At 40.5% G+C, this 22,584-nt stretch overlaps 1 long non-coding RNA gene and 1 pseudogene across 1 annotated transcript in view; one reads left to right on the top strand and one right to left on the bottom strand.

Annotated features, from left to right (window-relative positions):
• Positions 1 to 3,400: 3,400 nt before the first annotated feature.
• Positions 3,401 to 22,584, top strand: part of LOC140710887 (uncharacterized) — a 39,828-nt gene continuing 20,644 nt past the window's right edge. Inside the window, exons 1-2 of the long non-coding RNA XR_012092032.1 lie at positions 3,401 to 3,526; positions 15,228 to 15,380. This is a non-coding gene — a long non-coding RNA (uncharacterized lncRNA). The remainder of the gene's footprint in view (positions 3,527 to 15,227; positions 15,381 to 22,584) is intronic.
• Positions 13,267 to 14,125, bottom strand: LOC119620059 (small ribosomal subunit protein eS28-like; annotated as a pseudogene).

The following is a 22,584-nucleotide window of genomic DNA, read 5'->3' as shown; positions in this document are numbered from 1 at the left end:
AGCAAGTCCTGAGGATAAAATTATCATAGAACTTTTAAAAATACTTGATTCTCACTACAAACTCATCATAATGCCATTTCACTGGTTTTTTGGATAGTACTTGTTTTGTTTTGGTTGTTGTTTGTTTGTGTTTAAGGCAGAAGGGTCTTTTGCAAATACAGAACCTAAAAGAATATTTCAACAAACTCTACATCTACAAAAAGAACTACAAAAGATTGGAACTGTAGAGGGAGACAATAAGTTTACGTGATTTATATGACTATAACAGCAAAGACATAGAAGTGCCTTAAATATTATTGTCATGAAATGTAGGAGAAAAAAGTTAACGCTATGAAAATTGTTTCTGAACAAAATTTAAAGTTTGAATATAATACTAAAAGATAAACAAATCTTAATTTATATTAACACTTTATACTCAATGGAGAGCTCAATAAACATTAATTTCCTTCCTTCTCTATATCAAAATAATTTGGAAAAACATCAAAAAATAAAGGAGAGATGGAAAAAACTAGACTTTATTAAAAAAAAAAGACAGATAGATATTGGAAACTTAGCAGCTTTATTGTCAAACTGGATCAAGAGCTGGTTTTTTGTGTTACCAAAACTGTTTCATCCCAAGCATAACTGGGCCAAAAGGGAGAAATCAAACTTAAAAATCCAAAATAAGGAAAGATTTATAATAACTAATATGAAAAAGTGATTAGAAATGATCATGTACAATTTATACACTGAATTTTACACCTAAATGAAAATTTTAAATATGACATCATAGAAACATGAAACAAAACTTGAGAATTCTGTTGCTGCAAATCTCAGAAAATCTTTCCCTCCTTATAAGTTTGAGCAAGAGTCAATTACATTGTTTTCTCTCTGTAACGTTAATTACACTGAGGCCTCATCCAACCTTTCAGAAACTTTAGCCAAAGTATTACCCGGCTCTCTCAAAGTTTTGGGGGTCCCTAGAATGGACTCCTGTGAAGTCACAATTAGTACAAATTGTTGTGGCCTTTGCTTGTTGCCAGGTTTTGTGTCCAGGGTGGTCACACATGTCTACTGAGCTGAGGCTGTGTTGATGGCAATACCCTTGCTCTTCCAAGGTGCAGATCTTCTTGAAGCTCAGGGCATCATGACAAATTGGCATACACAAGTGAGTGGCTCTGTTCCACCTGAGTCATGGTCTGTTAGAGGAATCCCACAGCAAGATTATCTGGTTGGAGAGGCGTTCCAGAGCTCATTAAGGTTCTTTCAGTTCACACAGAGCTTTTTCCCTCTCAGTGCACAAACTATCTGTCTTGGTTGCAACTGGTTCGTATTGGGGTCGCCACATTGTGGCCACAGGCTATTTTTTAACTCTTTATCATTGTATTTGACTCCTTTTATGGAGGTCTGTCTGTCAGAGGGTCCATATTCTTCTAGTAATTTATCACGTCTCATCACAACTCCTACCCTTAAAATGCACCCACACGTCAGTTCTCCATATGTGCTTATCTGTGTCTACAAACCGTGAGGAAGTAAAATTTTTCTCCTGCAGGAGGCTCCTGGCTGTCATACTTATCAGTGATGTAGGTAGGGGTGGGCAGGAACAGTAAGTACCACCTAACTCCATCTACCCAACAAATGTAAATTTCAGCCATGATCTAGCTGATAGGCCCTGTGTATTAGTTAGAGTCCAATAGGGAACACAGAAACAACTCTCGTAATTCAGCAGACATAACTTAATATAAGGATAAAATGCATCTGAGACTGCTTGATATGTTCTAAAACACCACCCACAATAGAAACTATTGTCAGTAAAGTTGCCAATGAACTCCTAAATGCAACTACACTGGACACACCTAATTTCTTTGCAATATTTAAAGCCATTGGACATTTGCTTCCTCCCGAAACTGTCCCTGATAAGCTTCTCTGAGACTTTTTTATTTCCCTACCTGTCCAAACATAGCGTCGTAGGCTCTTTGCAAGCTTTCCTACCTAACTTATCACATGATAAATATTTACTGAATAAACTACATTAGCACTGATTATCAGAAAAATTTGCAGTTTGACATAAAGTATCATTTTTCTTGTTTTTCTCTGATCTGTCACCAAAAAATCCTTATATTATCAACGTTTAAGCACTTTATCCCAGGGAGTTCATTCAATATTGTTATTCTATTTTTCTGAAAAGGAAACCCAGGACTGGAAGTGAAGTCGTGCGTTTAAGCTACCCAGTGAGTTAAAATCAAAGATCCAGTGGCATTTGTATAAGCCCAACTCTGAGTGCTGGTTCTGAGAGCTGGTCTGAGACAATAGTGCCTCTTCGAATAATAGGCAAATAAAAATTCCCGGGGAAGTGACAAAATATCAGTAGGCATTGTTTCTTGTTTCCTTGTTTCTGTTTCAATTTGCTTGTTTGTTTGTTTATTCTGTGAGAAAGAAGTTAGGAAAAAGCCATATATAACATGCATATTTCTATTTTGTCCATTTCTGTCCTCCATCCCAATAGCATGTTTAGAATCTGAAAAGCAGTTTTCATTTAAGTAGGTTTAACTTACTGAATTTATAATATGACAAAATTATTAATTTGAATTCTACTGTATTGAATCCTATTTATATACATTCATTTGAATTATGTTTATAACAAACATGTTAATGTGACTTTAACTTACTAAGTTTATAATATAACTGTTATATGTTATATAATGTATAAATATGTTTTATTACCATATAACATTGAATTATTTTGCTGCAAACATATAACCTATTCTGTATTGGAAAACATTAACTGCCAATTTGACTGCATAAGTTGCTTAAATGAGTTATTTTGGTGCTATTTGGATTAACTTTTAGTATTTAGTCATTTGCACTATGAAGAAAAAAGCCAGTGAAAATGAGGTATGATGGCTCCATACTAATTTGCAAGTAGGCCCTGGAGGTCCCACCCCACTCACTTCTCCGGTCTTTTACCCTCTACGTCCCTTCACTCATCCAGCGTTCACTTCACGCTGGACATTTACCGTGCCAAGCGCGCCCCACCTTAGGACCTTCACACAGGCTGAGGCAGGAGGATCCCTTGAGCCCAGGAGTTCAAGACTGTAGGGCATCATGATTACATCTGTGAATTGCCACTGCACTCCAGCCTGGACAACATAGCAAGACCCTGTCTGTAAAAAAAAAACAAAGAACTAATTAAAAATAAAAAAAGAGAGAATGTCAGCAAAAGAGGAAGGAATACGTGTTAGGCTCAGGACTCCAATCTTCATTTTCTGCATTTTCAGAGCGGGCATGGTTGCTACGATTTGCTCAGGGTCGTTGTCAAGTCACCTTGCAAGAAGATAACAGCCTGCTGAGTCACCGCTAGCACCTAGACTTACTTTCAGCAAGGAGTCCAACACTGCTAGCGGAAATCCTGTGCCTCTAACAAGCTCAGCCTCTCTGGGGAGCGTTCTTCGGGATTCCTCCGCAGGAGCTCCTGTCCTTTGGGAGAAAGAAGAGCCCACTGGGGTCATTTGCCTTGGTCTGCTCTCTTCGCTAGACCCACCTAAAGGTAAAAATATACCTCACTGTCCTACTTTAAGGAAGAAGTGACTGGGGAAAGAGGAGGTAGAAAAGCCCCTGTCCCGGATAATCCCCAATTTGTTAAAATTGTATCATAAAGCTAAATGTAATTCTTTTGCTTTAAAAGTACTCCATAGAAACAATATTCAATAAAAGGTATTGAAATATTTGGAAAAATAGAACATTATATCCCCCACCTTATACTTTGCACCTGAATAAATTTCAGTGAGGTGTGAAATAGAAAAACAAAAGAGCACGATCATAAAATATGCATTAATATTCATTTATTATTTAAATGAGGTAAGTTGTTCCTGGGTGTCTTAGCAAAGGCAGAAAAGAAGAGATTTCACATATTTTACTCCATATTTAAACTTTTCCACCGGAAAAAGGCATTCATTAAGTTAAAAATAAAGCGAATTAAGAAAGTAGTCAAAGGTAGAATTTCCTTCCCATACAAAGACCTTTTGTAAATCAATAAGAAACACAAATGTTTAGTAGAAAAAAACTGGTCTGAGAAAATGAGTGATCAATTTACATGAAAGAAGCCCCCCAGGCCAGGCGTGGTGGCACACGCCTGTAGTCCCAGCTACTTGGGAGGTCGAGGTAAGAAGATGGCTTTGAGCCCAGGAGTTTGAGGCTGCAGTGAACTAAGACTGCATCACGGCACTCCAGCCTGGGTGACACAGCAAGACCCTGTTTCAAAAATAAAATAATGAAACATGAGAACCTTAAAAGAACCAAGAACGATTTCTAGCTTGACAAATGTCTAGTGTTGGTAAATGCTGTAGGAATTTGATGTTCTTTTATCCTTTTGCTGGGTTTGTAAACTGGTACACATTTTTAGAAATGGTGTGCCAGTATGAACCAAAATGTAAAGTGGATATACTGTGTGATGTGGCAATTCCATTTCTAGCAAACTGTACTATGGATATCCCATTATAAATAAGCCAATATGTCTTTATAAGGATGCACAATGTTGCTTTGTTTGGAAAGCCAAACCTGAAACTACTTAAATTTCCATCAACAGTGGACTGGTTGATAAAAATAGTATATCAAGACAAAGATGTATTATGCAAATGTGAAAAGGAATGAGCTAGACATGTAAGTACTGATTTGTAAAGATATCCCAGATATTTTATTAAGTGAAAAAAGCAAGCTATAGAATAGTAGGTACAGAAGGATTACACTTTTGGGCCAAAAAAAAAAAAATCTATAAATGTGGTGGGAGAATCCTTTTACTGAGCCCTCCTCCCCACCACCATCACCATCTTGCCATTACCTCTGTACCCCAACACCCACTGGAGGAAGCAATGAGGGCCTTCTGGGCCTCAGGGAAGCAGGGCCACAACTGAACAGAGAATAAAATAATTAATTCTCAGCTTTTTAATTTCAAAATAGACTTTTGAAACTACTGGCAGAGACAATGGGTTAAACAAATAGTGTTGGAAAGAATGACTGTTGATCCAAAAGCCAATTTTCCTGCTTTAGACAATATAAAAATACTCCAGGAGAGAAGGGAGCGGGGGACAGAGGAGAGCTGGTGGGAGTAATATCACTCAGAGGACCAGAGCCCCACCCACCTTGGGCTGGCCGCAGAGAGAGTGGGGGAGCAAGAGAACAAGGACATTCTCTTTGCTGTCGTGACACAGGGGCATAGGAGAGACAAGTAGAAGGTGTGCCAGGCCGATGGACCTGGGGCATCTTCACTGGCTGGGGTCCAGGAAGCAGACTCCGGTTTCATGAAAAGAATCCACAGCCAGCTGGGAGCTCTGGGTCGGCATTAGGCAACCCCATTAGCAGATGCAGCTTCAGCCACCTGGTCTGTACCCGAAGCCATGAGGGTGGATGGACGGCAGTAGCCCAGAGCCAGATGTGGGCAGTGGGCACCACAATAGATGCTAGTGTGTTTCGATCTGACCAATGGCTGGCTACCTCCAAAACGCCCCACCCCTAGAATCTAGAACAACAGCAACAATGACAATAATCCAGGGCGGAAGAACAGAGAGGAAGCTCCTCCAGCGACTGAGAACTCCTGAAATGCCTGAGTTTCCTCTGAATTGACAAACATAACATGTTCTGCTTCTTGACAGAACTGGTGCTCAAAATAGGGATTAAAATGTTATTTTTAAAAAGTTACATTTTCCACTCCTGAATGTGATGTCCTGAAAATAATCACACCTGCTATGTATAGATACATGCTGTTTATACATAGGGAAATTCAGGAAGGTATTTCAGAGATTTAACAGGGGACCTCTCTGGGAGTAGAAGTGAAGAACTGGGGACATGAGGAACTTTCCACTTGTGAACTGTTTGGATTTTTCAGCAGGATTACTAAAGACCCTGTCCTTAAAGAGCTCAGAGGATATGAAGTCAGGCAGACAGCTAAAGAAATACTTGCAGTGGAATGTGATGCATACTGCAATTAAATGTCCAAAGAAGTGCAAATGAGGCAAGACACATGGTCCTCAGAGGCGACCGTGCAAGCATTCAGGTGAGCCTTTGCGGATCTCAAGACATTTAGCAGGTGCAGCGGCAGCTGACAGCACCCTCCATTAGGATTATTTCAGATGTCCCCTGAGGACTTGGCTGGTGAGGAGAGGTTGATTCTGGAATACAAACGACCATTTTTTAGGAAGAAACCAGAAAGCTAGGAATAAAATTTTTAACCTAGATGCAGGAAAAAAAGAAATGGGCATCGAGCAATACGATTGTATTAATTCACTCACTACTTTATATTAATCTTGCAAATATAAGTTTTTAAAAATCTAATTAAAGCTCGCTTTGCAAATGAGTACCACAATATTGATCAGTATCCTTGACATTACTGTTTAGCATGTGAGTTCCCAGGGTGGTACCTGTGAGATAGTGGAGAACATCTACGTCCTCATCTTTGGCACTTACACTCTTTAAATTGTGCCACTTCCCAGAGAGCTGAGTGGAGAGACCCTTGGCAAAAACTTTAAACAATGGTGGAAAAGACCATGTTTTTGTTACTATTACTACTGTTATTGTCATCAATGTTCTTATTATTGGTGGGATTGGGAGAGGCTGAAAAAAGGAAAAATGTCATTTGAGCGAGGTTCTGACAGACAGCTGGTGGAAAAGAATTCCAAGCTGAGGGAATAACAGGAGAAAAGTCCACAGTGTGGGAGCCAGGAGTGTTTGACGAACAGCAGAGCCCAAGTCAGTGGTAGGTGTCAGAGACATCACAGGGAGCCCAGGCATGAAACCCTAACAGGCCATCGTGAGGACTCAGGTCTTACCCTGAGTGAGATGGAAAGCTGGGGCATGGGGGGTCTGTGAGGATATGATTTAGAATTTCAAATCATCCTTGGGCTACTAGGATTTCAGTGGATTGTAGTGGTACAAGGACAGAAACATGGAACCTTGTTAGGAAGCTGGTGCAACACACACTGTATACAAGGCAAAGAGTTTGTGTTCCTCATATGGGGCATCCATACTGCCTCTGGGTGTCTTTTTCAACGCCATGCTTTATTGTTCAGCATAGTTCAATCTCATCAAATAAAAATAGGATGGTGAAAAGTGGGTGGTCAGCCACAGCATGTTCTGCCCGTCCAGTGTTCATAAGACTATCTCTTTTTAGTAGGAACTACCAAAAGTTAGAGGCAGAAAAACCAGCAAGATGACAGTCAAGACCACATTGACTAAGAGAATAGGAAGGGAACAGCCAGTATTGAATCTTGTGATGGAGGCAGAAAAATCTGGGTTTAGCAATTAAGTGTATGTGGATAGGGCAACAGAGTTCAGAAGCACTGCCTGGACATTCAATCATTTAGGGACATTTGTAATCAACTTATTGATTTTATTTTAAAAGCACTGGGCTTCTTTTTTTTTTTTTTTTTTTTTTTTTTTTTTTTTTTTTTAGATGAAGTCTCGATCTGTCATCCAGGCTGGAGTGCAGTGTGTGATCTCAACTCACTGCAATCTCTGCCTCCTGGGTTCAAGAGATTCTCCTGCCTCAGCCTCCTGAATAGCTGGGGTTACAGGTACATGCCACTGTGCCTGGCTAATTTTTTTTTTTAAGTAGAGATGGGGTTTTCACCATGTTGGCCAGGCTGGTCTCCAACTCCTGACCCCAAGTGATCCGCCCACCTCGGCCTCCCAAAATGCTGGGATTACAGGTGTGAGCCACCATGTCAGGCCAGTTTTGAAAGCACTGGGTTTCTATAAAAATCAAAGGACATCTCTGTATGTATTGTGATGTCATTTCAGGCAGTGGAATTACTATAGGAAATCCTGGTAACTCAGAACAGAAGGAAATGCTTGTGCAAAGGACTGCCCTAAGTGAAATAGTTAGTGGGAGTAGCCCACTGACTAGAATCTAGGTGTATTTGTCTGCCAGGACCGCCATAATAGACAGAAATTGATTTTCTGGCATAAATGACAGAAATTGATTTTCTCACAGTTCAGGGGGTTAAGTTGCTAGCAGGATTGGTCTCTGTGGCTGGCAGATGGCCACCTACTTCCTGTGCCCTCACATGTGCACATGCATCCTTAGTGTGTCTCTGTATGTCCAAATATGCTCTTCTTATAAGGATACCAATGATGTTGGATGCGGGCCCACCCTAACAGGCTCATTTTAACTTGATCAGCTTTTTCAAGGCTCTGTCTCCAAATACAGTAGCATTCTCAGGTTCAGAGGTTAGCACTTCAACATATGAGTTTCGGGACACTTAATTCACCCCACAACACAATGATTCTATATATTTTTAATAACCACAAACATGTATAACCAAAAATGTATTCATGTGTTAAGGGATAAGTGTAGAGGAAGAATAGAAATGACATTTAAATGTGTTAAAATGCACTAAAAAGGAAAAAAATTGGAAAAAGCATTTCCCAAAAGAGTTAAACCATTGTCAAATCATTTCAAGCCAGTAGTAAGCTGGGTTAATTGTCAAATGCTTCAGCAAGCTCTAGTGGGGGAGTTAACAGCAGTTATTATCTTAAAAAGAACACATTTCTTTTAATGCTATTATGTTTTAGAAGTGCATAAAAGGTTTCCAAGGAGAGTCCCTTTTGTGTAATGATGCAAATTGTACTGAGTGGTATGCATCATTTCTGGGGTGATATCTGGGGGTAAAGTCGGAAAAATCTAAAGCCTTAGCAATATGTTAAGGTAAATTTTCTTGAACTGGAAGAATGGAGGTAGCTTCTGAAGATGGAATACACAGAGCTTTGTAAAATAGAGATAATAAGAGGGAAATAACAGGTTTTAGAATCTTGCAGGTTTCCTGCTGTTTATAGTTCATAGATCCAAATATAGCTGTGTTTTAAGTTTTTAAAACATCCATTTTGTGTGAAAATCCATCTCTATAGATAGTCTCGGCCTTAGTCAAATAGACTAGGAAAGGAATATCAGTAACTGCACAAATCTCTTTAAAAGGAAATGATTTGCACCAAGGATTCCTGGCTATCTGGATTTTCTGAATATAAACAAAAGAACTTCTGGGGAAAAACAGCAGAATAAAAATCATTAAAATGGAAGAAGAAAGAAAGAAATCAAAAGGGAGATATAAGAGTCTAGTATGACTAATTTTTACTTCTGCTAAGTTACTTTTTTATTTCCTGGCACTAATCTCCTTCCGAGGCCAACACATTTTGTCTCACTTATTTATGCTCCATTACAAGTATTTCTCCTGAGGTTGGTATTTGGGTAGTGTGGAACAATCGAACGTTTGCAAGTGCCTTGGCAAAGAATCGTTGTTTCTGTTTTCTTTCTCTCTCTCTCTTTTTTTCCACCATGAATCAATTAGACATTTACCTTTATTACATTTATGAATGCACCCTGAGTCTAAAAAATCTCTGGGTGAATCTAGGTCATACATCAAGTATCTCTGAAGTGTTTAGGTGCTACTGGGATGATAACTTCATAAATAATTATGTGCTAGATTTTGTTATTATTCACTAATGAGACATATTCCTGTTTAAAGTTGTTGCAAAGAACTCATCTGTGAAATTCCAGTAAAAGATGTATCACTTTTTTAATATCCCCCAAGTCCCCATCTCTGATACCCCATCTTGCTTCCAAACTTCTTGAGGAAGTTGAAAGTTCAATGGCGGTCCCTCTGTTGACTCCATATTTATCATTGTCTCCATCACAGGTATTTTGTTCTAATGGCATCTCCCAATGAACCATTGTTGTGTTAAATTATCCATCAGATGTTCACACCGAATCTGTAACTGTGCATACAATTAAGATGTGATGTAATTTACAGAGTGATGTAACAATGGGATGCGGCTCAGTCTCATAGTCCCCTTATCATCAATGATCAGGCAAAAACCCACCCTATGCCTGTGTTTGAGACGATTTTCCAATAATATTCTTTATTTGCATTGCATTATTTACATTTTATACTTTCACAAAGTGAAAAGTACAGCAGTAGGAATAGCCAGCACTAAGCACAAGTGATATTGGCCAAAAGTCTCTTTCTCGGCCAGGTGTGGTGGCTCAAGCCTGTAATCCCAGCACTTTGGGAGGCCAAGGCGGGCAGATCGCTTGAGCCCAGGAGATTGAGACCATCCTGGGCAACACGGTAAAATCCCATCTCTACTAAAAATACAAAATAAATCAGCTAGGTGGGATGACACATATCTGTAGTTCCAGCTATTTGGGAGGCTGAGGTGGGAGGATTGCTTGAGCCCTGGAGGCTGAGGCTGCAGTGAGCTCTGATTGTGCCACTGCACCACTCCAGCCTGGGTGACAGAGTGAGACCCCGTCTGAAAAAAAAAAAAAAGTCTTTTTCTCTCTCTCTCTCTTTCTACCTGCTATTACATATTTTACATAATGTCTGTTTTAATCCAGGCCCTGTATCAAAGCACTGGGCATTAAATATTCAAAGATGAATAAAGTAAAGTAGCAGTGATGATTCAATATAATAAATGCTATGCCCATGGTATAAACTAGAGGTTATTGGAGCATATCTTAGTTTAGGGCACACCTAAATTGGAGTCTAAGAAAAATATGATGTATGAGTGTTTACTTAATTGATCATTCCAAGAAGCAGAGGTGAAAGTGTGGAGAGTGAGAGAGGGGATTAAAAAAAAGTTGATAAAGGATGTCAATGAGCAACTGTGGGCGTCAGGGGCACCATCCCACTGGAATCCCTCTGAAGAACTGGGTAGAATGAACCTCAGAATCATCTCGCTGGAGGATCCACTGATTCCAGCCCTCTACTAATTGTCCGTTGCCTCTGGGGTGTATTAGCGTCCTTCACACTTGTATGTTGCTTCTGTAACCAAGCTGAGCAGCTTTGTATGGAATCAGAGAAAGCCCAGAGGCAGCAAAGCAGAGGGAAGCTTCAGAGAGGATTTGAAGTGGGGAGTGGGCAAAGTACATGAGCCCCTTCCCAGGAGGGCCAAGAAGCCGTGGCACAGAGCATCACAAGCATGGGCTACAAAGAGTATTAAGGGGCTCCTAATTTTATTTTGGAGAAGGGAGAGGAGGTTTCCCAGAGTAAACAAGCCCGAAGCTAAACCTCGAAGACGAATGGGCAAAGGAGAAAAGGCGTTCTGATATACAGAGGAGCTTGAGCAAAAGAGGGAGCACACTAAGAGAAGTGCGAATATTTAGATAGGGATAACGTGCAAGAATAGAGAGAAAGAGATGAATCCAAAAGAAATTCAGGAAGTTGACTGACAAGACTTGTGAAAGGCAAATGGTGTTTTAATGGGAGAAAGGGGGAGAAAGAAGTTCCTGGTTATGGCGGCAGAGTAGGCGGATACAGAGGGAAGGATAGAAAACTTGTTTATGCGATGAGGAATATGGCAAGTTCAGCTTTGCTCATTAAATGTCTATGGTGCCTATAGAATGTACAGGTGGTGACATCTTATAATTACATGTCTGAAACATGAATCCATTAGATACCTGCCTTTATTCGATTTATAAAAGCACTCTGAACCTATTTAAGCACGGGGTGCATCTGGCCATGCATTAACTGTCTCTGAACTCAGGGGAGAGGTGAAGTCTAGAAACACAGATGTATCTAAACCCATCCTAAGGGGTTATCAAGGATGTAGGTTTAAGTGAGATTATGCAGAGTATGTAGAATGAGGAGAGACGAGAGTAGAGAACAGAGCCTTGATGTTTAAATGGCAGGTGAAGAAAGAGAACTCCAAGATGGATATTGAGAACCTGTGGTTGAAGGAGTAGAAGGAAAATCATGAGAAAGTAATAAAATGGGAACCAAGGGCAGTGAGAATGCCAGAGAGAGAAGACAACAATGCCAGCCACAATATAGAGGTCAAGGAAATTAAAAGTGAAAAGTATCTTTTGGGTTTAGTGATGGAGAATTGGTTGGGGATCATAGCATAGTGAGAGTTGCTGCGGCCACGCCACACCAGGCCCTGGGCCAGGTGCTTTGTGCCCACTCTTTCACTGAATCCTCAAGCCAGCCCTCTGAGTTGTTGCCATTATTCTATGCAGAGTGTGACACATGAGGGGTGGAAGACACAGAAAGATTATGTCATGGCTGGGCGCGGTGACTCACGCCTGTAATCCCAGCACTTTGGGAGGCCAAGGCGGGCAGATCATGAGGTCAGGAGATCGAGACCATCCTGGCTAACACGGTGAAACCCCGTCTCTACTAAAAATACAAAAACAATTAGCTGGGCGTGGTGGCGGGCGCCTGTAGTCCCAGCTACTCAGGAGGCTGAGGCAGGAGAATGGCGTGAACCCGGGAGGCGGAGCTTGCAGTGAGCCGAGATCACGCCACTGCACTCCAGCCTGGGTGACAGAGCAAGACTTCATCTAAAAAAAAAAAGAGCCTGCTCTCTGGTTTATGTATGTCCTCACATGGTGGAAGGGGTGAGAGAAGTTGCTAGATCTCTTCAATAAGGACACAAAACCATTTCGTGAGGGCTTCACCCTCATGACCTAATAACCTCCCAAAGGCCCCACCTTCAAAAACCCTCACATTAGGGATTACGTTTCAACACATGAATTTTGGGTACAGTGTTGGAGGGGACTTAAATATTCAGTCTATAGCAACTATAATACCTCATAGATGCCACACCAGGAGAAAGAATATCTTTTCCATGGAGACAGGAGGGAAGAAGATAAGGGACATGTGAAGGCAAATATTGGCTGTGTGGGAGTGGAGGAAATTTGTGCAATTCATGTAAGCCTCCATTTTCTCTGTTAAGACTTTGAGTTCCTTTTCTGTGTATTTGTTTGTTCATTTGTTTGTTTGTTTGTTTGAGACAAGTGTCACTCACTCTGTTGCCCAGGCTGGAATGCAGTGGTGCAATTTCAGCTCACTGCAACCTCCACCTTCCGAGTTGGAGTGATTCTCCTCCCTCAGCATCCTGAGTAGCTGAGATTACAGGCACGTGTTACCACGCCCAGCTAATTTTTAGTAGAGTTGGGGGTGTCACCATGTTGGCCAGGCTGGTCTCGAACTCCCAGTCTCAAGTGATGTGCCCATCTCAGCCTCCCAAAGTGCTGGGATTACAGGCATGAGCCACTGTGCCTGGCCTTTGAGTTCCTTTTCTGAGGCAAAGTAGGGCAACGTGAAGATATGATAGGGAAACTGAGGGCAGAGGTGAAATTTTCAGAATAATTGCTCGGGGAAGAAGTGGACATTTCTAAATCTGGGGCCTCAAAGCTTGTCTGCTTCTAAGAACTGTCTCTCCTCCCATGCCGTCTACCCAGATGCAGTTGGATCACCCACGTTCCAATTTTCTCTGCATACAATATAAACACTTTATTTAAGAGCAACAGATATTCCATGTGGGCCAAGTGGTTGACCTATCCAAGATCAAGCAGCAGGTTCCATGTAGCCTGCAAGCCTCTAGCCCTGACCCCAGTAGGGTGAGCACATCTCCCTCCCACCTGGCCTTTCATGTTCTTAATTATGGAGTAGCTCAGGAAGTCCATGAATTCCACATGCACCTGTGTGCACTGTCCCTGCTAGTGAGTCCTGCCCAGAACCTTGGTATCACTGGCCAGCTTAATCGGCTGTACATGGCTTGTGTTCACGGTGGCAGCACAGCTGTGGTCGGGCAGAGATGCTGTGTTAGAAATCGACTTACCCTTCTGATCATAGATGTTTGGTTCATCAGTGGGTACCTGATCCAAACTTAGCCAATCCTATTTTCTTGCCTCCCAGTCAGGGTTGATTCTGCACTAACTAGAGTCCCTACCCAGGAAAAAGTAGAAGTGAAAATAAATCATCTCTCTTCTTGTGTAAAAATTGTAAGACATAAAGATGGAGGATGTTGGTGACTGGAAGGTCTTAAGAGGATCAGTATATAAAACCCCTGCTATATTTATTGATGTATACTAATACATTTCACATTAATGTATATTATAATAACACATATTAATATATATATATCCAAGCTCAGAACCAACTGAGAGATAGATGCAGGGACTCAGACCGTTGGAGATCAAGATATCATACTTAATAAATGCCAACAAGCCTGGAGACGGTAGCAGAGAATATGATATGTGGACCTACTTATGTTCCACCCCTGAGTTAAAAAGAATTACTCACCCAGTCATAGGCACAGCTGCACTCGTGCTGGCTCTCCCAGTACGGACCTGACTCTTTAAAACTCACCGCATGGGCTGGGTGCAGTGGTTCACATCTGTAATCCCAGCACTTTGGGAGGCCGAGGCGGGTGGATCACCTGAGGTCAGGAGTTCGAGACCATCCTGGCTAACACGGTGAAACCCCGTCTCTACTAAAAATACAAAACTTAGCCAGGCGTGGTGGTTGGTGCCTGTAATCCCAGCTACTCGGGAGGCTCAGGCAGGAGAATCACTTGAACCTGAGAGGTGGAGGGTGCAGTGAGCCGAGATCACACCATTTCACTCCAGCCTGGGCAACAAGAGCGAAACCTTGTCTCAAACAAACAAACAAACAAACAAAACAAAAAAACAAAAACAAAAACAAATACTCATTTCCCAAACAGAGAGAAGGAAGGATGCATCTCAGTCACGTATATTCTATCTCTTTCTCCAAACTCTCAAATCAGCCAGATCACTTCTTCCCTGGGGAGAGGTTGAGGTGTAGGGCTGCAGAGAAAGCAGAGGATGGGCCTTGATAGAAGTGCCTGCACTTGGAAATAGGGGGAAAAGGGGGAAGAGTCCCCTCTGCCCAACCTTGGTACTTTCTTACCATGTGAACCAGAGAAGCAGATGAAACCGTAGAGACAGGGAAACAGAAAGACAGAGAGAGAAACAAAGCTAATGAGAGACGTAGAGAAAGTCCTGATAGCATTTGAGTCTCTGGTTCCAGTTGTTCCTCCTGCCTGTGGATTTTTTCCATTTTACTGTGTTCCATGAAAATTATAACAAAATCATCAGGCTCAGGTCTTCGCTATGTAACATACGGTGATCATATTTTCAGTACATTTTTCTCCCAGTCATCACCAAATTGGACCATCATCAGAGCCATAGTATTGTATATTGGAGACTGTCATAGCCTGGGTTCCCCTTAAAGGAGAGCCTGAAACAAATACTGTACTTAACTTGAAGTACTTTACTGAGGAGTGTGATTCAGGAAGGAGGAATGACGGGGGAGAGCTAATACAAAGATACACTCCTTTTTGCTCACTCCCTCTCACTGGACCGCTGGACTGCCTTGTGAAACTCAGGACTGCCCAACCGGGGAGAAAGTGGAAAAAGCATTTATCTCATCAAGGGTTTGGCCCTGCCTTTGCAGATTGTTGCAGCCCTCAGTGTCCACGGAGAAGCCCAGGCTGGAGCACTGGAGACGGCCACGTGCAGAGATGCCAGGCACTGTCTGATTGTGATTGCAGGAAACTGGAGCCCACACAGAACTGGTTGCCGCAGTAGGAGCTGGAATAAGAGACAGGTGAGGCTGGGAGGATTTCAACAGGTACCCAAGAAACATTACACACAGAGACCTTCATGATGAAATTGGTTCAACTGACTCATAAAGAAGTAATACACTTGTCTCTTTTAAAAATATACTACACATTTTTGTTTGGAGAGTTAATCGAAAAAAACCCAACACTTTTCTCACTCAGTTTTAAACAAGCTCTTTTCAAAGAGGCTAAAATAAAATCATTTGTAGATTATTGTTGTAAATATCTTGGCTTTAGTTGTCTTTAATAATATATCAGGCTTCCTCTCCGTTCTTCCCACCAGCTCTGCCCTAACGAGTTAAGCAAAGCCTTAAGTCATTCCACATTTACAAAACAGGAGGCGTGTATCTAATAACAAACAAAAAGCCAAAAGGATTAATATAAGATCCCTGCCCTTGACACAATTGATTAATTCTATAAAATGACTGATAATATAACCAGTAGACTGCCATTTAAGACCTTCCCTCCGTCTAATGAGGGCCCAAAAGAAAACACATAAAGGAGATGTCATGGTTGGAATGTGGAGTATTTAGGATTGATCCTAGACATTCCTCCCGCAGCTTCAGCACCACAGCAATTGCGGATTCTTGCTTAAATAATGTTCCCTTTTGCTCCACTAGGTGTTACTGGTTTCCTAACGTTGTTCACCTTTGGGTAGACTTCCCTCCCCTTCCCCCTTTGGATAAGCAACAATTTTTAACCAATCCTTGTATTAAATTCTCTCCGTTTGAAATACTTAGAATGGTTTTTGTTTTCTGGAATGAACACTGATAATACATATACGCAGGGGTTTGTGTGTGTGTGTGCATGGATGTATGTGTTTACGTAAGTGTATCTTATCCAGGTACTGTGTATCCTTTCCTTTTTGCGTTGGTGATATCAGAGTGTTGATATTATCCTGTCTCTCAATTTCTTTCAGTTAATAGTGCATTTTGGAAATCTTTCCATATCAGTTCATATGAGCTAGCTTCCTCATTGATTCTAAGGGATGCAAAGTATTTACCTGCTTGGATATCCCATCATTTATGTAACCAGGACTCCACTGGTGAGCATTCAATTGTTTTTAAGTTTTTTGCTATTACCAACAGTGCTGCAATGAACAGCTTTGCGCGTATATGTTTGCATACTTGTTCAAGTAGATTTCTAGAATGACATGGAGTTTCTGGCTTGCTCCAGTTTTAAAAACTGTATTCAAGAAGAAGCTCCTGGTTTGTGGCCTCCTTCTGGTAATTGGGTCACAGATTTGGCTTTTCCATGGGGGAGTCCTTGTCTTTTGTTTATCAGTACTCCAATCCCCAAAGAACTGAGACTTGGCTTTGCTCTTGTTAGTTTCTTACCAGAGGCTAAAATCCTGTATCTGAACCTCCTTCCAAGTACCCTGCTTTCTACTTTGCCACCTCCTAACAGACTTCCCTGATGTCTGCTTCCATATTGGAATATTTCTGTACCTAAGTTCCAATTTCCATGCTTTACATATTGGATACCTGTTAATAAATACTGAATCTCATTGATACCATCTATATCAACTTCAATTTGTTGCCTAAATTTCTGGATAGCACTTTATCTGCTGAATTGGATTGCTTGTATCTGTAGATGAAATTCTTGAAAACAGACAGAATTGCATATTATTCTTCTTTGTAGCCTTACGGGCTCTGTCTTATGATAGGGGTTTGCGTCTTGCCGTGATGTACTTGTGCATCTGGGAATTATCAAAGATTAGGGGATGTAGACCTTGTGCATGCAGAATATACTTTAATTAGAAAATGGAATTAAGGATTAGGATAGAAAAAGGAAGTAAAGGGGGGTGCAGAGATAGAGTTTCTGCAGTTCTGAAGATCCAGTAGATGAAATTCGTGGTGTTTGCATCCTGCTTTCTAGTACCAGAGCCAGAGGAAAGGGAAAGCTTGAATGACGTGGAGGATGGAGTATAGGAGGGTCTGAGGTTTGGTATGAAGCTACCAGGAAGGTTATTATAGCTTCTTGGTACTCTGAGATACTGAGGTTGGCTCCTGTTCCTCATGCCAGTAACTCCAGTGACACAGTCACATGCCTCTGGAACAGAACAGGAGGCATTCACAAGCATCTCACTGAAACTTCAGAGGAAGGAAATCCTTAAAAGTATCTATTTTGCAAAAAGTGGTAAATGCAAAAAGCAGACCGCCAATTGTTGCCAGTGTGATATATAGAAAGTCATTGTTCCTATCGTTACATGGTAAACTGCATGTATTATTTAAAGGAATATAAAAATATCTATGAGGACTTTCACACATTAATTCCCAATTTCAGTCCTCACCATCTTAGTTTTTCCATAAAATCGTAAGGTTGCTAACTGAAAATTCTCCTGCCTGTAGTTTTTCAGGGCTCTCTAATTCCTATAGGCAGAAGGGACTAATAAACACAGGAATTCTGCCCGGGGAAGGCAATGGCATTTTCTGGTGCAGTAATGCCTGAGATGCATCTCGAACATGAAGAGTGGAGAGTTTGTCCATCTGACATCTGATCAGATAAGAGGGAATACTCCAGGCAGGGAAATGTCATGAACAAAGCTATCTATGCAAGACCAAGAGAGCAACTAAGTTCAGAAACTGCACATAGATAAGTATTGTTGAAATGTAAAATAGAAGGGGCAGTATATTCATTATCTATATCTGTATAACAAATGACCACATATTTAGTGACTTAAAACAACACAGTTTCTGTGACTCAGGAGCCTGGCATGTTTTAACTGGGTCCTCCATGGAGGGTCTCATAAGGCTAAAATCAAGATATTGGCATCCTTTCTTGGAGCCTCAGCTAGGGAGAAATCTGTTTCCAAGCACCATTGGTTGTTGGCAGTTGTAGGACTTGTGGTTGTAGGACTGAGGTCTTGTTTTCTTGCTGGCTTTCAGTAGGGAACTACTCCCAGCTCAGAGAGGTCACTCTCAGGTCCTTGCCATGTGGCTCCCTCCAGTTCAGCAATGGAAAAGAGTCCTTTCAGTGGATCCCTCTCTCGATTTGAATCTCTTCAACTTCTGCAACCAGCAGGAGAAAACTCTCTGGTTTTAAGAGGCCCATGTGATTAGGTTAGGCTAACCAGGATAATCTTCCTTTCTTACTGTCAACTGATGAGCAAACTTAATTCCACATGCCATCTTAGAATTCTGCCTACCACAGGCAGACTTTTGGATAATGATGCTGAACAAGGAACGGTTTTGGATGCCTCGTTTTGAATAGATGTTGACACTTAATGAATATCTACAAGAAAGAAAACTATATGTTAAAGGACTAAAAACTACATAAAATGAAGTCTGTTACTTAAGCAAAACTGAGGCGTTTTGCCTCAAGCAAAGGAGACAAATTCAAATTTTGAAAGTGACAAAGAGGATGGATTTGATTTATCTGTGTAGCAGCTGATGGTGAGCGGAAGTCACAAGTAGAGCCAGGACAGTGCAATACAGAGAAGAATTTTAATTCTCCACATTCTTTGTGTGTGTGTTTTTTTTTAATATTAATTCTTGAACCTCACCCAGATCTGTGGATCCAGAATCTCTGGGAGGAGAGCAGGTGATCTTTAATGTAGAGTCAAAACTGCCTCTTCTCTTCATGCCTCCTCCTGTTTATTATGTAGTCAACCTACCACCACCGCTGCCATCACCTTCATTACCACTGCTTTGTTATTATGGGTTTCTCTTAAAGGGAACTCAAATCACAACTCAGGCAAACTTTATAAAGTCCCTTCGAAGTAAGTTGATATAAAATATTATATGGACATAAAAAGATAAAGTGACTAGGGCTGCTTTTTTGTTTACCCACTGAAACAGGAGATTGTAGACCCATGCTACAACAGGAGTGAACCTTGAAGACATTATGCTAAGTGAAATAAGCCAGGCAAAAAAGGACAAATATTGTACGATTCCATTTATATGAAGTACCCAGAGTAGTCAAATTCACAGACACAGAAAGCAGAAATGATGGCTGCCAGGGCCTGGGAGAAGGGAGAAGTGGAGTTGTTGTTTTAATGGGTGAAGAGTTACGGTTTTGCAAGATGAAAAGTGCTGGAGGTGGGTGTTGGTGATGGTTGCGCAATAATATGAATGTATTTAATTCCTTTGACACAATACACTTAAACGTGGTTAAGATGGTCAATTTTATGTTAAGTTTATCTTACCACAATTAAAACCATTTTTAAAAGGGAAAGTGTATCAATGTAAAGGTATGAGAGTTCCCTAGCAAGTTTCTTTCCTTGGAGAGTCCTACTGTGTCCTCATAGAGTTAAAGCACTTTCACAGGAAAAAATTTCTCAACTCAATGAATTTAAGAACTCAGAGCTTCAGCCATAGACCACATGCTGGAAATGAGCTAGCTTTTAGAATACAACATGTTTTCATAAATGTGTTTATTTTATTTCATTTGTTTGGTACAGATTACTAAACAACCACTTCACTAGAATGTGATACAGAAAGAAAACACAATCACCAGGACTTGTTTTCAACAGGCAAATCTTCACGGAGTGATAATAGGTTATCTGTAATAGAATCCCTTCATCCCCTAAAATAAATGTCCAAATAAATTAATATCAATATCAGAATGCCAAATGCCATCTACCTCCATGTTCATGTCTAGGCCCCGGGTTTGCCTTGTTCTACATATAGAATGTGGCAAGAGCTGAATGTCAAACATCGTTGGAATCCAGTACTGTTGCACCTACGATGCTGTGATTTTTTCACTTCTAGAAGAGCCTCTGTGTTACAGTCTATTTCTAAACTGTAGATTAATCTCTTCTTTTTCAAAACCCTATTCCTTAAATTCTCATATGTAATGATAGTCTTGAAGATTTCGATCTCCAAAGCAACTTTTAAAATTGATATGAGCATAGTATTTGAGGTTTCATTCTTCCAGAAGCCATCAAATTATATGTACAGAGATTCCCTTTACTCTGCTTCCCACATCCATCTTTACAACACTCTGAAAGGTTTTTCAGTCAAGAATCTCATTTCACTGGGTTACATGTGCTCTACAATAACCTCTGGGTTTTTTTGTTTTGTTTTGTTTTGTTTTTTTAATAACAGTAACAAAATAGCACCAGTTTTTTTTTTTTTTTTTTTTTTTTTTTTTCAAATCATGAGCAGATCCAAGAATGACATAAGTAAAATTTTGCACTCTTCCCTGGGGAATCCAGATCTAAAATATCTACTAAAAGTAAATAAAAAGTTTACATAAGATCCAATACATATATAAACGATGACACTTGTTTGTTTCTGAGGCAGGCATTTAGAGACATATATTTTCCGATAATTATGTAGGCTCATGTCTAATCCTGCTGTAGCGGTAGAAGCTACTGATTATCCACCCTTAAGTCAGAAAGACTGCCCGTCTACGAGTGAAGTATGATATTGTGGTTAATTGCAAAATGCTAACAGCACTACCAGAGGCCCAATTTGTCACCACCCACAGGTCTACCTTGTGGGTTTCCAGGCCACAGTCTTCGCTGCTTCTCCAACGTTATCGTGAGGCTGGCCATATTTGGCTGTTATCTCTGCTGGGTGTTTCATCACCATGACTCTGCATGTGTCTGTGTGGACATGATAGAAAATTAGTCCAGGCATGAGGCACTTGAGAATGTTCTGCTCACTGACCACAAATTTTAATGAAGCATATAATCTGAACTTGGGTTCTGTTCAATTATTTGACTCCTCAGAATTGCTTACCTTTGTGAAGGTTGTTAGCAGTTACAATTCAATAGGTGTTTTTTTGTTTGTTTTTTCTTATTTTTTTCCTCCTCAGTTACATGTCTAAGATACTGATTTCATTTTAGTTCTTATTGGTTCTTATAATAGTTCTTATAATATTATAGTCTAGTTATTCCCTGCCTGGTTGTGGAATGCTTTTTTTTTTTTTTTTTTTAAACAAAATTCTTCTCTTTAATACTTTCTATATGCTACTAAGTTTAACTTTTTAAATAATATTATTTTTCCTTAGATATGTTTCTGTTTTAAGAAACCAAACTGTTACTTATTTCAAAAAACTCTGCCATATATTAAACTAAAACATTTTTTTCTTAATCTATATGAATAATAAATTATATTATGATCTTATAAAAGGGAAAGTGTTTCTATTAATGAATTTCAAAGGTAAAAGGAACCATTTGGAAGCATGTTAAACTGCTGGCATGGCATCATGTGTATTATGTTATCAACAGTTCATGCTTGACAACTCAACCTGATAAGCTTGGTTGGATAACACAGCTAGTTTAACGTAAGAAATAGAGTAGGTCGGCCAGGTGTGGTGGCTCATGCCTGTGATCCCAGCCCTCTGGGAGGCCGAGGTGGGTGGATCACGAGGTCAGGAGTTCACGACCAGCCTCACCAACATGGTGAAGCCCCATCTCTACTAAAAATACAAAAATTAGCCGGGTGTGGTGGTGTGTGCCTGTAGCCCCAGCTACTCGGGAGGCTGAGGCAGAAGAATTGCTTGAACCTGAGAGGTGAAGGTTGCAGTGAGCCAAGATCTATACTCCAGCCTGGGCAACAGATCAAGACTCCATCTCAAAAAAAAAAGAAAGAAAAAGAAATAGAGTAAGTCAACCTTTCCCAAAATAAATGCCATAGAACCCCAGTTCCATAAGACATTCATAGGCATTATGCCTCAAAATGATCTTTTATTCACAAAATTTGGGAAGTAGTGAGTTAAAGTAAACAAGTTTATTTACAGTATGACTTTTAAGAAACTTTCAAATGCCAATGTGCACTGTGGCGCTCTAAGAGTCAGATATAGCATGCAACATCTCCAGTGTGTGTGTATGTTTCAGAAAATCTGATAGGACTAGTATTCTTTAAAACACACTTGGAGAAATACTGAAATACCAGAGGAACTCTTGACCTAGAGAATAGTCTGACATGGTATAAATTAGTTGATGCAATTTCCTAAACTTTTTTAGTGGCTTTCTAGAGGTCATGCTAAGAAACTTTGTAAAAAGTCTTGAGGTCCTAAACTGTCCGTTTAACTAGATAGCTTCATGTCATTATTTATTTATTTATTAGAGACAGGGTCTTGCTCTATTGTCCTGGAGTGCAACAGGCTGGAGTGGAGTGGCGTGATCATAGCTCACTGCAACCTCAAACTCCTGGCCTCAAGCAATCCTCTCATCTTGGCCTCCTAAAGCACTAGGATTACAGGCATGAGCCACCACGCCTGGCCTTCATGCCATTATTT

Source organism: Chlorocebus sabaeus, chromosome 3 (genome assembly GCF_047675955.1).
Source record: "Chlorocebus sabaeus isolate Y175 chromosome 3, mChlSab1.0.hap1, whole genome shotgun sequence".
NCBI classification, from domain to species: domain Eukaryota; kingdom Metazoa; phylum Chordata; class Mammalia; order Primates; family Cercopithecidae; genus Chlorocebus; species Chlorocebus sabaeus.
This window is presented reverse-complemented; position numbering and strand designations above follow the sequence as displayed.